This window comes from Dendropsophus ebraccatus, chromosome 4 (assembly GCF_027789765.1).
Source record: "Dendropsophus ebraccatus isolate aDenEbr1 chromosome 4, aDenEbr1.pat, whole genome shotgun sequence".
In the NCBI taxonomy this organism is placed as follows: domain Eukaryota; kingdom Metazoa; phylum Chordata; class Amphibia; order Anura; family Hylidae; genus Dendropsophus; species Dendropsophus ebraccatus.
The window spans coordinates 12,142,275-12,157,310 of record NC_091457.1 but is presented as its reverse complement, the minus strand read 5'-3'; the positions used below and the strand labels follow the sequence as shown (position 1 = coordinate 12,157,310).

Sequence of the window (15,036 nt, the reverse complement as noted above, 5' to 3'; positions counted from 1 at the left end):
ACCACTAGAAAGGGTAAGGACATAAGAGGGACCCCATAGTTCAAGCTTCTCCATCATCCAGGGGCCCCGCCATGCCAACCTATTGTACTTCATAGGGACCTTGGGTGGAGAAGGAGAAGAATCATGGACCAAGGGATAAACCCACAGCAAGGACATTGTCCTCCACTGAAATATATACAGAAGACAAGTGCATGATGGGAATCAGGAACCAGTTAGCCATGAACTCTATATGGAATCTCCAGTGGGATGTCAGCCCCTCATTCCTGAGATTGGCGGGGTCCACTAATGATAACATTACATCTATCCTTAAAGGGGTACTCCAGCTAAAATCTTTTTCTTTCAAATTAACTTGTTTTAGAAAAGGTATATAGATTTGTCACTTACTTCTATTTTAAAATTTTAAGTCTTGCCATACTTATCAGCTGCTGTATGTCCTGCAGGAAGTGGTGTATTCTCTCCAGTCTGACGCAATGCTCTCTGCTGCCACCTCTGTCCATGTCAGGAACTGTCCAAAGCAGGAGAGGTTTTCTATGGGGATTTGCTGCTGCTCTGAACAGTTCCTGACATGGACAGAGGTGGCAGCAGAGAGCACTGTATCAGACTGGAGAGAATCTACTACTTTCTGCAGGGCATACAGCAGCTGGTAAGTATGGGAGGACAAGAGATTTTTAAATAGAAGTAAATTACAAATCTATATATTTTCGCTGGACAACCCCTTTAAGAAAATCTTTTTCTTTCAAATTAACTGGTTTCAAAAGGTTTTGTCAATTTATTTATTGGGAGCTACTCGGGATGAGCCAATACATTGTAGTAGTAGTCAAAACATGCAGTCCTATGTAAAATACAGTGAAATATCACATGTTTAGGTCATATACCAGTGTGTTATTGTGATAGGAGTATCTTGCAGTCCTATGTAAAACACATTGAGGCATCATTACCAGTGTGTTATCTTAATGGTTTTAACTTGCAGTCCTATGTAATACACATTAAGGCATCACTTAGATTTAGGTGTTATTGTGACAATAGTAATAGTCAGTCCTATGTAAAACACATTGATACATTACTTAGGTTCAGACGCTATCTAAATAAATTATAGTGGTAATCTGCAGTCCTATGTAAATTGAGGCTTATATGACATCTTAGCATGTCATTGTAATAGTAGTAACCCACAGTCCTATGTAAACACATTGAAGTACCACCTAAAACTAAATTATATCTCAGTGCGCTATAGTAATAATGCTAACCTGCTGTCCTATGTAAACACATTGAAGTATCACCTAAAACTAAATTATATCTCAGTGCGCTATAGTAATAATGCTAACCTGCTGTCCTATGTAAACATAATACAGTATCACCTAAAACTAAATTATTGTAATAATGCTAACCTGCAGTCCTATGTAAAACAGGTTGACACATTGCTTAGGTTTTGGAGATATCTCAGTAGGCTTTTGTAATAGTAGTAACTTGCAGCCCTATGTAAACCGCACCGCGGCCTTACTTAAGACTCAAAGATATCTCTGTGTGTTACTGTAATAGTAGTAACCTGCAGTCCTATGTAAACACATTGAAGTACCACCTAAAAGTAGATTATATTTCAGGGTGTTAAAGTAATAATGCTAACCTGCAGTCCTATGTAAAACACAGTAATTCATCACTTAAGTTAAGGTGACATTTCAGTGCCTTATTGTAATAGTATTGACCTGCAGTCCTATGTAAAACACCAATTCATCACTTAGGTTAAGGGGATATCTCAGTGGGTTATTGTAATAGTAGTAACCTGCAGTCCTATGTAAAACACATTGATTCATCACTTAGGTTAAGGGGGTATCTCAGTGTCATTGTAATAGTAGTGACCTGCAGTCCTATGTAAAAGACTTATTCATCACTTAGGTTAAGGGGATCTCTCAGTTGGTTATTGTAATAGTAGTCACCTGCAGTCCTATGTAAAACACATAGATTCATCACTTGGGGTTGGATATCTCAGTGGGTTATTGTAATAGTAGTGGCCTGCAGTCCTATGTAAGACACATTGATTCATTTACTTGGGGGGGGTATCTCAGTGGGTTATTGTAATAATAGTTTCCTGCAGTCCTATGTAAACAACACCTATCTTAGCTCCAAATAGATCAATGACAAAGTCAGCTTTACTACATGTGTATGCAAATATCATCACCACTGATACAACATGCGGTGGCCCTGGGGGCTATCTATATGCTGCTATCTCCTCTGCTGCCCCCTCCCCTCCTCCTCCCTGTTGCTGACACATGCCTGTAATGTATAACTTTACCATACAAGGGGCTTTTAAGTAAGGAGTCTGGCTGAACTTCACACACATACACATACTGCCTGTTACCAGGAAAGTTCCAGGGCCAGGCCACCTACACGTACAGCATGACAAAAGGGAGGAATACCCCCCAAAAAAACTAAAAAAAAAAAAAAAAATAGTGGTGGGGAAGGGGTTAATTTAAAGGCACAGCCCAGACTGATTGCTACATTAGAATCTGAAACCAACGGTCAATATTTACTAAATTGTTACATTCAAAATTCTAAATATAAACAATTGATACAAATGTGAAATAACGGCTGCACCACTGACCCAGCGACTATATAAGGGGGGGGGGGGGGGGGGTGATTGCAAGCTCTTCAGTCCAGTGGGCAACTCTCACAGGGTGTGTGACTGTGCACATGGAGCAAACACATGACAGCTCGGAGCTGTGTCACTACATACTGTGGGAGTCAGAGAGATTCCAGTCAACCAGCAATGTCTCTGAAGCTGCTGCAGAAGCTCTTTAAAAACAATTGTCAATCATACAAGTGATAGTTATAGCAGAGCTGAATTTGTTTCTACTACTTTGGGGCTTTACTGTGCTAGTGAGTTTACTTATACAGCTCTGCTACACCAAACCACTATATTACAGTAACAGATGAAGGTATAGTAGAAGACTCACCCAGAATGGAGTAAAGTCAGCAGCTATTAATCCCACTTGCAGTGTTACAGAGAGAGGGGGTAGTGGTAGTAGTAGTAGTAGTAGTAGTAGCAGTGCTTCAGCCCAGGGTGGGAGGTAGTCCAGCAGGGTGGTGAAAGTTTTAGTCCAGTCTTCAGTGCAGGCTCCTGGTTGTTATGATCCAGGGATTGGGTGCAGGGTCCTGTGCTCTGGGTGCTGGGGGCTGCAGTCACATGCTGTCAGTCACCCAGCATATGCCAGGATAATAATGCCAGGGATTGCAGGAGGAGTCTGAAGCTCTCACATCCACCGTGTCTGTCTCATCCAATACAAGGCAGAGTGTCACAGGCTCCTGCACTGAGCAGTCTGCTGTCTCTCCCAGCTGTAGCACCAGCAGCAAGAGGAGGGGAGAGGAGGAGGGAGCTCTGCCCAGTCACACAGCTCTCTCTGTACTCCCAGTCCTCACTGTATCACTGGGGCTTTACCACTCTATGCACAGTCCCCAGTCCATGTGCAGCTCAAATTTATTTTAAAGTATGTCTCATTTATCACTTTCTCATTTATAACATTACCTTAACCTGTACTGATCCTGAGTAACACCCTGTATTATACTCCAGAGCTGCACTCACTATTCTGCTGGTGAGGTCACTGAACATTACTGATCATGTACCGGTCCTGAAATGCACCCTGTATTATACTCCAGAGCTGCACTCACTATTCTGCTGGTGGGGTCACTGTGTACATACATTACATTACTGATCCTGAGTTACATCTTGTATTATACTCCAGAGCTGCACTCACTATTCTGCTGGTGAGGTATCTGTGTACATACATTACATTACTAATCCTGAGTTACATCTTGTATTATACTCCAGAGCTGCACTCACTATTCTGCTGGTGGGGTCACTGTGTATATATGTTACATTACTGATCCTGAGTTACGTCCTGTATTTATACCTCAGAGCTGCACTCACTATTCTGCTGGTGGGGTCACTGTGTACATACATTACTGATCCTGAGTTACATCCTGTATTATACCCCAGAGCTGCACTCACTATTCTGCTGGTGGGGTCACTGTGTACATACATTACATTACTAATCCTGAGTTACATCTTGTATTATACTCCAGAGCTGCACTCACTATTCTGCTGGTAAGGTCACTATGTACATACATTCCATTACTTATCCTGTACTGATCCTGAGTTACATCCTGTATTGATACCTCAGAGCTGCACTCACTATTCTGCTAGCCTTCAAACATTTTAAGAGCTGATAACATCAGCCAGGATGTTCCCTGTAGTTTATATACCTGCAGCATGTTATTTTATGTTGTGGATATCCTGTGTGTTTGTTGTGGATTTTACCCCTTTGACCACAATGAAGGAAGTCATATCCGCCATGAAATATATTGTTGCTTATTTAGACTTTTACACAATTTGCATCGAACTCCACACCAGCAATGTGAGTAATGCTGCGTTTACGTGGAAAGATTATCGTTTGAATTTTCGCAATAACCATCGCATTTGAGCGATAATCTGCTTGTGTAAACGCAGCGAACGATCAAGCGACGAGCGAGAAATCTTTCATTGTGATCTTTCAACATGTTTTCAAATCGTCATTAGTCGTTTGCTAAAAATTCGCAGATCGCTTCGTGTAAACAGTCGTTCACCAATTCCCCCTATGTGTGAGATCTTAAAACGATCGCAATAACGATTTTCTCAAAACGATATATCGTTCCGTCTAAATGCTGATTGTTATAAAAAACACATCGCTACTTCGAAATCGTTTTGGGCGAATTATCGCTCCGTGTAAACGCACCATAAATGTAGCAGATCGTCTACCTGCAAAGCCAGGCGGAAACTACTCAGCAACAGGTCAGAAGCGATTTGCATCCTGTGCCCTGAAATAGAGTTTCCATTCACTTGCAGGAATGTTCCATTTAAAGGGGAATTGGGAAGGGGGGGGGGGGGGTCTTTAAACACACAGGGGATTGCTGACTCGCTAGGGAACATACACAGGATTTCCTTAGGGGAGGGGGTCTGATCCACCATTGTGAGGGTCTGCACCAGGTAAACACTTGTGTGGTCACAGAGCATTGTGCTTCGGCGGTCAGGAAGCAGGATGGGGGGGGGGGGGCAGTCACATCTCTATGTGTTATTACGCTCCTGCACTCTTATAAGGTGACAGCTGTCAGCCAAGTGGCGTTTCAGTGTGTCCTAGTCTCCAGCACTCCTCGCCTGTCACTGTGCCCCAAATCAATTACACCGCCCATCACTTGTATAGTCCTGGTTGTCACCATGACCAGATCTGTCTGTCACTCTGTCTGTCACGGTATGGCTGATCGTCTGTCTAAGTGACTGCTCTACGCTCTATGATACTGCGTCCTGTGACTGTCGGGGCAGTCTCCTCTGATCAACGTGAGGCCAGGTTCACACGAGCGTATTAGAGCAACATATCCTGACCTGAACTAACACCATCTGAGGCCACAAATCCTGACCTGAACTAATTCCATCTGAGGCCACAAATCTAGACCTGAACCAACACCATCTTAGGCCACAAATCCTAACCTGAACTAACACCATCTGAGGCCACAAATCCAGACCTGACTAACACTATGTGAGGCCACAAATCCTGACCTGAACTAACACCATCTGAGGCCACAAATCCTGACCTGAACTAACACCATCTGAGGCCACAAATCCTGACCTGAACTAACATTATCTTAGGCCACAAATCCAGACCTGAACTAACATCATCTTAGGCCACAAATCCAGACCTGAACTAACATCATCTTAGGCCACAAATCCAGACCTGAACTAACACCATCTGAGGCCACAAACCCTGACCTGAACTAACACCATCTGAGGCCACAAATCCTAACCTGAACTAACATCATCTTAGGCCACAAATCCAGACCTGAACTAACACCATCTGAGGCCACAAACCCTGACCTGAACTAACACCATCTGAGGCCACAAATCCTAACCTGAACTAACACCATCTGAGGCCACAAATCCTGACCTGAACTAACACCTTATGAGGCCACAAACCCTGACCTCAACTAACACCATCTGAGGCCCAAACCCTAACCTGAACTAACACCATCTGAGGCCACAAATCCAGACCTGAACTAACACCATCTTAGGCCCAAATCCTAACCTGAACTAACACCATCTGAGGCCACAAATCCAGACCTGAACTAACACCATCTGAGGCCACAAATCCTGACCTGAACTAACACCATCTGAGGCCCAAATCCTAACCTGAACTAACACCATCTTAGGCCACAAATCCTGACCTGAACTAACACCTTATGAGGCCACAAATCCTGACCTGAACTAACACCTTATGAGGCCACAAATCCTGACCTGAACTAACACTATCTGAGACCATAAATCCTGCACTGGGGTTACATCTACTGGGGGTTTGTTCCAAGCATCTACTACTCTTTCAGTAAAGTAATACCTGCTGGACTGTGAGTAAATAGTGGTTAATTCCTAACTGGCTAGTGTTTAATTCCTGGGGTTAAATACCTAGTGGCCTGGGGTAATTCCTGCTGGGCTGGGGGTAGATTCCTGCTGGGCCAGTGGTATCTATTGGTTAGGGAGCTTCTAGTGACCCCTGGCAGACCACCACTGGGGGTGTCAAACTCAGGCCCTCCAGCTGTTGCAAAACTACAATTCCCATCATGCCTGGGCAGCCAAAGCTTTAGCGCGGCACAATACCTGGGCGTCTCCTGCCGGGGAGGGCATGTTATTCTGCGGCCCTGCCAAACTCTCGCCTCCTTACCCGTTTTATTTTCCTTGCCTGGTTACTATGGCGACCTCAACTTTCATCTGGAATGTCGACCCAAAGCCATTTTCTAAACACTCTCAAGGGTTTCACAAACAAGGGCTCCGAGGTGGTCTGCGCCGAGGACCCTGCGGGGAGCCGGGAGCCTCCTTTATGGTTAACCCTCTCCGTGCCAAACCTCCGACACGGCACCTGTTACTTAGAGAGCAACTCCACTAGATCTCGGCTCCAGATGGATTCTCTCTGGTTTACTACTACTCCCAACATGCCATCTGATGGGGGAAGTAGTCGCAGGTTGTTAGAAGATGGCGGAGGGTGTCACGTCTGTCTGTGTGAGGTCACGGCTGAGCCCCCATGTCCTAATAATGGGCCCCCAGCTGCAGGGTGAGAGTCCCGTCTCCTCTGACAGTATTATCATTCCTCCGCTCATCCGCACCTCCATTACCCCTCACGGACGAGAACTTATTCAATGGCTCAGGAATTTAGAGCTTGTGTTGTATGGGGGCGCCCCCATATACAGTGCCCCTGCCGGGGAGTGACCCCATATACAGTGCCCCTGCCGGGGAGTGACCCCATATACAGTGCCCCTGCCGGGGAGTGACCCCATATACAGTGCCCCTGCCAGGGAGTGACCCCATATACAGTGCTCCTGCCGGGGAGTGCTCCTATATACACTGCCCCTGCCGGGGAGTGACCCCATATACAGTGCCCCTGCCGGGGAGTGCTCCCATATACAGTGCCCCTGCCGGGGAGTGACCCCATATACAGTGCCCCTGCCGGGGAGTGACCCCATATACAGTGCCCCTGCCGGGGAGTGACCCCATGTACAGTGCCCCTGCCAGGGAGTTCTTCCATATACAGTGCCCCTGCCGGGGAGTGACCCCATATACAGTGCCCCTGCCAGGGAGTTCTTCCATATACAGTACCCCTGCCGGGGAGTGACCCCATATACAGTGCCCCTGCCGGGGAGTGACCCCATATACAGTGCCCCTGCCGGGGAGTGACCCCATATACAGTGCCCCTGCCGGGGAGTGACCCCATATACAGTGCCCCTGCCGGGGAGTGCCCCCATATATAGTGCCCCTGCCAGGGAGTGCCCCCATATATAGTGCTCCTGCCGGGGAGTGACCCCATAAACAGTGCCCCTGCCAGGGAGTTCTCCCATATACAGTGCCCCCATATACAGTGCCCCTGCCAGGGAGTGCCCCCATATACAGTGCCCCTGCCGGGGAGTGACCCCATATACAGTGCCCCTGCCAGGGAGTTCTCCCATATACAGTGCCCCTGCCAGGGAGTTCTCCCATATACAGTGCCCCCATATACAGTGCCCCTGCCAGGGAGTTCTCCCATATACAGTGCCCCCATATACAGTGGACCTGCCAGGGAGTGCTCCTATATACAGTGCCCCTGCCGGGGAGTGACCCCCATATACAGTGCCCCTGCCAGGGAGTGACCCCATATACAGTGCCCCTGCCGGGGAGTGACCCCATATACAGTGCCCCTGCCGGGGAGTGCTCCCATATACAGTGCCCCTGCCGGGCAGTGCCCCCATATTCAGTGCCCCTACCAGGGAGTGCCCCCATATATAGTGCGCCTGCCGGGGAGTGCCCCCATATACAGTGCCCCTGCCAGGGAGTGACCCCATATACAGTGCCCCTGCCAGGGATTGACCGCATATACAGTGCCCCTGCCAGGGAGTGCCCCCATAAACAGTGCCCCTGCTAAGGAGTGCCCCCATAAACAGTGCCCCTGCCAGGGAGTGACTCTATATACAATGCCCCTGCCAAGGAGTGCCCCCTTATACAGTGCCCCTGCCAGGGAGTGACCGCATATACAGTGCCCCTGCAAGGGAGTGCCCCCATAAACAGTGCCCCTGCCAAGGAGTGCCCCCATAAACAGTGCCCCTGCCAGGGAGTGCCCCCATAAACAGTGCCCCTGCCAGGGAGTGACCCCATATACAGTGCCCCTGCAAGGGAGTGCCCACATATACAGTGCCCCTGCAAGGGAGTGCCCACATATACAGTGCCCCTGCTGGGGGGTGCCCCCATATACAGTGCCCCAGCCAGGGAGTGTGTCCCATATACAGTGCCCCTGCTGGGGGGTGCCCCCATATACAGTGCCCCAGCCAGGGAGTGACCCCCATATACAGTGCCCCTGCCAGGGAGTGACCCCATATACAGTGCCCCTGCCAGGGAATGCCCCCATATACAGTGCCCCTGCCTAGGAGTGACTCCATATACAGTGCCCCTGCCAGGGAGTGACCGCATATACAGTGCCCCTGCCAGGGAGTGCCCCCATATACAGTGCCCCTGCCAGGGAATGCCCCCATATACAGTGCCCCTGCCTGGGAGTGACCCCATATACAGTGCCCCTGCCAGGGAGTGACCCCATATACAGTGCCCCTGCCAGGGAGTGCCCCATATACAGTGCCCCTGCCAGGGAGTGCCCCATATACAGTGCCCCTGCCAGGGAGTGCCCCATATACAGTGCCCCTGCCAGGGAGTGCCCCATATACAGTGCCCATGTTCTCCACACCTGAATGCAGCAACAACCTGATGAACGCCATCATGCAGATCTGACACTGATCCTGGTCCTTCAAGAGACCCCATAACCTGAAGTCACATGGGGTGAGATCTAACAACCCAAGAGGCCGCAGTGCTAGGAAATAACAGCTTTATTAAATAACCCATAGCCTCAATTGTCAATGCTTTAATTTATACAAATAAAATACGGCGCCACCTATTGGCCTCTTTTTGGGGGGAAAAAATCTATCTGAATTAAACCATTTCCTCGTATTCCTGAACATGTCCGTAAGTTATGACCGGGCTCACAGTTGGTCAAGGGGTCAGATTTAGGGTAAACTCATTGACCCCAATGTCCCTAGGACCCCTCCCCTCACAATGGAGCCTGTTGTCCTCCTGTGGTTATTGGTTGGACCACCAGTGTCTCATGAACCTGCGGACTTCTCGCTATGTATAGTATCATGGATCTATCTCTTGGTTTGTGATTTTTTGGTCACATTTTGTAACTTTTTGTGATTTTTAGCCTAATGACTGTATCATTTCGGTGTTATTCTATGGCGGTCTCCGGCTCCGGGCACTTTCCCATGTTGTTGTTGACTCTTTCCCGTCTCTTTAGCCCACAATGTGTCTGCCAGGCTTTGTATATCGGTGACGGGAGGCCGGGGTGACCGCTGCCAGCCAAGCCGCCTCAATAAGGAGCTGTGATAATAAATGGAGGAGGAGGAGGAGGATGTAAAGCCAAATCTTCCATCCTGCCATTCAATGTTCCAACTGAGCTCTCTGTAAAATCAATTAGGGACTTCCCATGGAGACAATACCCCCTGGGCCCTGCTGGGCTGTTTAATCATTGTAAACTAGGCCAGGCATGTATGGGACCCCCAGACACGAGAGGGGGGGGGGGGGGGGTGTCCGCTGAATGAAGGTTACTGGGGCAGATGAAGCCTCTAGGACACAGGAGCAGACAGGGATTCTCTGTTACCCTTGACTGCAGCCCGGGGCGGCTCTGCCATCAGACAGACAAGGCTTGTTACCACAGGGAGATGAGAGATTCCCCGGCTATTATGTGTGGTCAATAGGAGGACATCAGGGGTCCAGCGGGGGATGGGAGGGGGGCTATTGGTTTGTCAACTTTACTACATGGGGACAGTCTAAGCTCTTTACTGTATTGCTGCAAAGAGGATGTTGATGGTGGAATAAAATTGACTGTAAATAAAGTTTAGAATGTAGAGACTGTATATGTATGGTACCCGATGTTATGTGATCTGAGCCCCCAGGACGTTGTTATCCTGTACCCCAAGTGTCATTATCCTGTACCCCAAGTGTCACAGTGTCACTATCCTGTACCCCAAGTGTCAGCGTGTCACTATCCTGTACCCCAAGTGTCATTATCCTGTACCCCAAGTGTCAATATCCTGTACCCCAAGTGTCACAGTGTCACTATCCTGTACCCCAAGTGTCATTATCCTGTACCCCAAGTGCCACTATCCTGTACCCCAAGTGTCATTATCCTGTACCCTAAGTGCCACTATCCTGTACCCCAAGTGTCACTATCCTGTACCCCAAGTGTCACTATCCTGTACCCCAAGTGTCAGCGTGTCACTATCCTGTACCCCAAGTGTCATTATCCTGTACCCCAAGTGTCATTATCCTGTACCCCAAGTGCCACTATCCTGTACCCCAAGTGTCATTATCCTGTACCCCAAGTGCCACTATCCTGTACCCCAAGTGTCACTATCCTGTACCCCAAGTGTCACTATCCTGTACCCCAAGTGTCATTATCCTGTACCCCAAGTGTCACTATCCTGTACCCCAAGTGTCATTATTCTGTACCCTAAGTGCCACTATCCTGTACCCCAAGTATCCTTATCCTGTACCCCAAGTGTCACTATCCTGTACCCCAAGTGTCAATATCCTAAACCCCAAGTGTCATTATCCTGTACCCCAAGTGTCACTATTCTGTACCCCAAGTGTCACTATCCTGTACCCCAAGTGCCACTCTCCTGTACCCCAAGTGTCACTATCCTGTACCCCAAGTGTCATTATCCTGTACCCCAAGTGTCAATATCCTGTACCCCAAGTGTCACTCTCCTGTACCCCAAGTGTCACTATCCTGTACCCCAAGTGTCATTATCCTGTACCCCAAGTGTCACTATCCTGTACCCCAAGTGTCACTCTCCTGTACCCCAAGTGTCACTATCCTGTACCCCAAGTGTCAGCTTTTCATTATCCTGTACCCCAAGTGTCACTATCCTGTACCCCAAGTGTCAGCTTTTCATTATCCAGTACCCCAAGTGTCACTATCCTGTACCCTGTGTCAGTGTGGACGCCACCTTGTATCAGGACCCTCACTCTTCCTCTCTGTAGAATTTGGGGTGTTGGTTGCCAGGTGTAACATATCACTATTGTTACTTATTTATTTTATTGGTTATTTCCGTTATCCCATTGGTTGTTGGCGCATTTCCCGACCGCTGGCAGCCATGGCGACGATACAACGGAGGTGCTGGGTAGAGAAGGGGTTGTACCACTTTCTATGACTAATGTATTTTCTGTCATGTGCTCTGAACTTAGGGGGAAGGTTAAACGTATTTAAAGGGACATCCCATTACTATGTAACATATGGCGATACAACGTGCGGATTGTGATGGGAATTCGATGGATTTAAAGGCACGGCTACACTGTTATACAGACGCTTCATTAAAGGGACATGTCTGGAGCGTTCCTTGAAGAGCGACTCCTGAGGTTATAGACAGTGATTTCCAGGCTGGAAACCTTGTGAGCCAACGTGATAGTAATTAGAATTCGGGACCCCGGCCGCCTCGGACGCAGCCAAGCAGCTCAAGTCGTGTTTCATCTCAGGTCATTTTTTGTAGCTCAATGAGCCATATGACAAGCGGAATGCTTCTTTAATGTATAGTGGATTTGCTGCCACACAGTTCCTGCTCCGATTCTGACATGACTATTGATCTTAAAGGGGCAGAGAGAGAAAAATAATTTCATACGTTTCCCCTTTAAATATAAGAATAATAGGAGCCCTATGTCCGGGTTTAAATTTTAGAAACAATTTATCTGTTTGAACCCTAACTTTTGGGAAATTTAGCCCCACCCCTTTCTATTAGGGAACACCCCCATATATGATTGTAACCTCCCCTTTTTTAAGCCCCGTCTCTTTTTTTTTTTTTAAACTAATTAAACTTATATATGAACTCTGTGGCCTGTGCAGAGGTCAGTGTGCGCATTGGCTTCTATGGGAGAGTATTGCAGGCATGCTCTGTGGCTTGTGCAGACGTCAGTGTGTGCATTGGCTTCTATGGGAGAGTATTGCAGGCATGCTCTGCGGCTTGTGCAGAGGTCAGTGTGTGCATTGGCTTCTATGGGAGAGTGTGGTGGGCACGTTCTGTGGCCTGTGCAGAGGTGAATGTGCGCATTGGCTTCTATGGGAGAGTGTTGTGGGCATGCTCTGTGGTCTGTGCAGAGGTGAATGTGCGCATTGGCTTCTATGGGAGAGTATTGCAGGCATGCTCTGCGGCTTGTGCAGAGGTCAGTGTGTGCATTGGCTTCTATGGCAGAGTGTTGTGGGCATGTTCTGTGGCCTGTGCAGAGGTGAATGTGCGCATTGGCTTCTATGGGAGAGTGTTGTGGGCATGCTCTGCGGCTTGTGCAGAGGTCAGTGTGTGCATTGGCTTCTATGGCAGAGTGTTGTGGGCATGTTCTGTGGCCTGTGCAGAGGTGAATGTGCGCATTGGCTTCTATGGGAGAGTGTTTTGGGCATGCTCTGTGGTCTGTGCAGAGGTGAATGTGCGCATTGGCTTCTATGGGAGTGTGTTGTGGGCATGCTCTGTGGTCTGTGCAGAGGTGAATGTGCGCATTGGCTTCTATGGTAGAGTGTTGTGGGCATGCTCTGTGGCCTGTGCAGAGGTCAGTGTGTGTAATCCTGACAGCACCCTGCTGCCACCTCTGTCCATGTCAGGAACTGTCCATAAGTACTGATCGACTGGAGTTTTTTGTTTAATAGAAGTAATTTACAAATCTGTATAACTTTCTGATACCAGTTGATTTCTCATTTTTTTTCTCATCTGGAGTACCCATTTAACTTCTTCTGCAGGGAAGCTGGACACTTAAAGTGGTTATCCAGTATTAAAAAAACAAAACAAAAACAAAACGCTTATGCTCAGTTGTGTGTGCTATTACAACTGGGCATCATTACTTGGAACTGAGCAGAACTGAGCTGCAATACTACATACAACCTGAATAAAAGGGTGGCGCTGTTTCTGAGAGAAAGCAGCTCTGTCTTTCTAATCCTGGATAAGTTAGGCTGAACAGCGCTGGGGTTGTCCCTCATAGACATAACAATGATGTTCGTCAGACATGTCATGTTCAGCCACACGTCTCCTGGAGAACAGACCTCAGAGTCTTGAGATATCACTGAACTCTGCCTGAACCATGTAACTCAATTGCACTGTAAGACACAAGACACATGGCCCAAGGTTGTCTCCTGCAGAGACCAGATAGGTGACAGTGTAACAATGATCGATCACTGATCACCATCGCTATACAACATGCTCTGTTATCTCAACGGCTGCGGGAGACGTATCTGGGATGGGGAGAGTGAGCAATCTGACCCAAAGACGGCCCCAGACATTATGGTATGAGCCAGATGTAACTCAGGATCAGTACAGGATCAGTAATGTATGTACACAGTGACCCCACCAGCAGAATAGTGAGTGCAGCTCTGGAGTATAATACAGGATGGAACTCAGGATCAGTACAGGATAAGTAGTGTATGTGTAGTGTATTGTTGTATAGTAACTCTCTTGGTCTCACACAGGTGGGATGAGGTTCCACTGTACTTATCGTGTTTTCCCACTAGGTGTCACTACTGTCTTTTGTGTAACCTGTCTTTTGCACAGCTAAAGTCTTCCAGGGGCTAACTAGTGTATGTCACGTGTTTCCTTTTGTCCACCTACAGGAAAGCAGGTGCTTTCCCTCTTTTTCTCTAACCTATCTCTTTCGTACTGTTCTCTGCACACACACAGCGGCAGCCCACCAATCATAGGCAGGGCTAGTTAGACCCCTGTAGTTAGGACCTGGTTCCTAGTGGGTGGAGTCAGTTCAGTCTTTAGTTGGTATTCAGTGTGAGAGGGAGCAACAAAGACAAGTCCCTGCAGAAGCCAAGCCAGGGCCTGGCTTTGGCCAGGTCCTCTAAAAGGGACACTACTTGCAAGTTACCGTTTTCTCTGAGCACTAGAGCTGCTATGCAGTGCTAAGCCTTCACAAGGGGAGAGAAGACTAACAGGGATCACCTTGCCCACGCTGTGAACCTTTCTAAACCGTGCAGGGCAGTTACCTCAAGAGTGGTAGTAACTGACCCAAGTGGAACAAAGGGACTAGGAAAAGTCTACGTATTACATTGCGCAGTGCTCGTACTCATCCATGACTACAAGTATTCTCTTCTACTACCACACCTCTACTGTTGCGGCAGATTCCTACATTGGCTAAGGCCCCTCTGGCACCTCCTCTACTGTCTCTACTGCACCTGCGCCTATAAGCACTCACTTCATATGTACACAGTGACCTCACCAGCAGAATAGTGAGTGCAGCTCTGGAGTATAATACAAGATGTAACTCAGGATCAGTAATGTATGTACACAGTGACCCCACCAGCAGAATAGTGAGTGCAGCTCTGGAGTATAATACAAGATGTAACTCAGGATCAGTAATGTATGTACACAGTGACCCCACCAGCAGAATAGCGATTACAGCTCTGGAGTATAATACAG

The 15,036-nt window shown here is 47.9% G+C and overlaps 1 protein-coding gene across 1 annotated transcript in view; it reads right to left on the bottom strand.

The window, feature by feature from the left end:
- Window positions 1-3,321, bottom strand: part of TSPAN18 (tetraspanin 18) — an 87,180-nt gene extending 83,859 nt beyond the window's left edge. The window contains exon 1 of the mRNA XM_069968085.1: window positions 2,949-3,321. The gene's annotated coding sequence lies outside the window, so the exon portion shown is untranslated. The remainder of the gene's footprint in view (window positions 1-2,948) is intronic.
- Between the last annotated feature and the right edge of the window lie 11,715 nt (window positions 3,322-15,036).